Source organism: Marmota marmota, unplaced genomic scaffold, assembly GCF_001458135.2.
Source record: "Marmota marmota marmota unplaced genomic scaffold, marMar, whole genome shotgun sequence".
Lineage (NCBI taxonomy): Eukaryota > Metazoa > Chordata > Mammalia > Rodentia > Sciuridae > Marmota > Marmota marmota.
Window position 1 is genome coordinate 21,377,208 of NW_026000174.1, and position 2,863 is coordinate 21,380,070.

Here is a 2,863-nt window from a genome sequence, read left to right on the forward strand (position 1 = left end):
AGTCTTTTGGTCAGATCAGTGAAAAAGCTGACCAAAACAATCAACAAAACTAAGTGTTTTTTAGAAAGAAGTAAAATCACTAAATCTTTAGCTCTGTATCATGTGCATGTCATGTATGTAGCCCATGTATACATTTTATTTTACTTTATTTTATTTACCATTAAATAGGTAGGCAGTGGTATTTTATTGTCATTTCAATGTATATTTTCGCTGATGATGTTGTGTCTTTATTTCCCACTTATAAGGTGTTTTTGGTGAAGTGTCTACGTAACTTTCTGCTCATTTGTTTATTGGGTTTTATTTTATTTTTTTTATTTTTCCATGTATACATTTTAAAAAGAACTCAGATGAATCTTCTATTTCATGGTATTGAGAAATTAATTGGTGAAGGAGCATAAGAATTTAAAGAAGTACTGTTGTAACTATCATCTGTAGCCCAGGGATATGAAAAGGAGATACCACATCTAAAATGAGGCCCAATTTCAATGATACCAAAGCCCCAAGTAGCAGAAATCATATATGTGCTAAAAGCACCACATCAAGTTTGATAGGACAATCAATGACATCTAAAAATGTTTGACTTACAGGAATCTTTGAGGTGTTATCCATGGGTGGGCAAATCAGTAAGGCTTTATTCAATGTGTATGACTCAACATACTCTAGGGTCAAAGAGCAGAGGCCTGATTTGAAACACCATATAATGTACTGAGATCTCCTCCCTTCATTCTCAGACCTAAGTCAATTCATAAATTCAGAGTCCTTTGGATTAAGGAGAGGCTATGGCCTTGAGTAAGAGTCTTGCAATAATATCACATATACATTCTGTGACTCTCATTCTTCATCTATTCCAAATAGATTTAAGGACATTTAAAGGTAACTATTAATGATAAAGAAAACATATCCAGAACTTTCAGGGGTTCTTACACATTAAGAACTTTCTGAACATACGTTGTTCTGAACTACATTCACCTTTGAAAGTCCACTATAGTCCACCAATCAGGGAAAATGCTTACAGGTACAAGATAAGCAGAATTTTTACTTAATTTTACCTTATTGTGAGCTCAATACTGCCCAGATCTATAATTGAAATATATTTACTGCCAAAATTAGCTCCACATTAGCTCCTTCATCAACGAAATTGGGCTATTATGTGAGAAAGTCCGAATGGATGCTCCTGGATCTGCTCATCCCAGCCAATAGGGGCAATCAAAGGAAATTAGAATCAAATACACCCAATAAAATTGCAGCACAGATTCTAGCAGGATTTTTGGAGCAGGAGGATAAAGTGCCTGGGGCAGTGGGGCTGATGTTAGTGTCCTCAGTGTCCAGCATGAGGCATGATAGCACTTGGGGCAACAATCTGCAGCCTGAGTCCTTAGCAGCAGCTGCAGTGGTGTCCTCACCTGACCAGTTCTTCATAGGGACTGAAGCACAGCTTGAGCCTGACTCTCCAGTATTCCTGGTCACTCCTAATTTTCTGAAAATATCCAGAGTCTGTTTCTGTTGCCTGCAATTGAAGACTCTCACTGACTGATATGCACACACACACAGTAATGTTTTCATAAGCTAGTCAATACATAGAGAAGAGCAGCAACATTGCTCACTGAGTAAAATCAAATGGATGAGAGTTTTTATTTAGATATTCCTCAATCATTTATACAGAATGATTACAAATGGAGTTATTTAAATGTGACAGTATAAATGAATGTACAGTAGTTAATATCATTTTAAAAGCACCATGTAGCTGATAGGAGGCAGAACAACATTAAAGAAGAAAGATCTGAGCTCTTTCTTCTGGCTGCCTGTTTCAAATCCCACTTCAACCATATGTGTAAAGAACTTAGAAGAGTGTTAAGAACATAGCATTTGGCACAAGTACTCATTATATTAGATAACATTAATATCATGAAAACAACAGCGCACCTTTTTTTAGAGCGAGAGAGAGAAGAGAGAGAGAAGAGAGAATTTTTTTAAAGAGAGAGAGAGAGAGATTTTTTAACATTTATTTTTTAGTTTTTGGTGGACACAACATCTTTATTTTTTTATTTTTTTTAATGTGGTCCTGAGGATCGAACCCAGCACCCCTCACATGCCAGGCGAGAGTGTTACCGCTTGAGCCACATCCCCAGCCCCAACAACAGCGCATTTAATGTTTTAATTAATTTAATGTTTTCAACACTCCACTGACAGGTATTGTTATTATCTCAACTTGACAGCTGAGGAAGTAGAAACACAAAAAGGTTAAGTAACTTGCCAAAGATCATATGGGTCCACTTACTAGTGGACAAGCTTGGATTCCATTCCTGGTGGTATGGCCTCAGAGTTTTCACCTCTAATCACAAAACTAGAACTAACTTATTAATATTACTACTGATTGCTGTTATCTTTATTTTATCATCGCTTTCATTCAGCCCTACTAGCATACTGGCTGTGATCTCAAACAGGGGCTAACATCTTATGGCAATCATAAACAAAGACACTCTCAAGCTCATTAGGACAATAACTTCCCTTTGATCTTGTTTACCTGAAACTAGACTTCGGGTTTGGATAAGCTGCCTCAGAGTAGATGGCTTAATGACTCTTCAGGGAATAGAGCGGCAATTGCTCATAGTCAATTTTAGAGATGATATCGAGTTTAAGGATTAGTCCAGGGACTCATATCTCCCATATTTAGAACTGAAGACTAGATACAGAATTGAAGACAAAACCCCAGAAGACTCAGAGATGAGATACTATCTCTGCCCATCGCTACTTCCCCAGCAGTCAAACTGATACACCTGCAAGTCATTCCATATCCCAAGATAATGGGACATTAGAGCAATGAGGGGGGATGTCATTAATTCTTAACTATATATATATATAT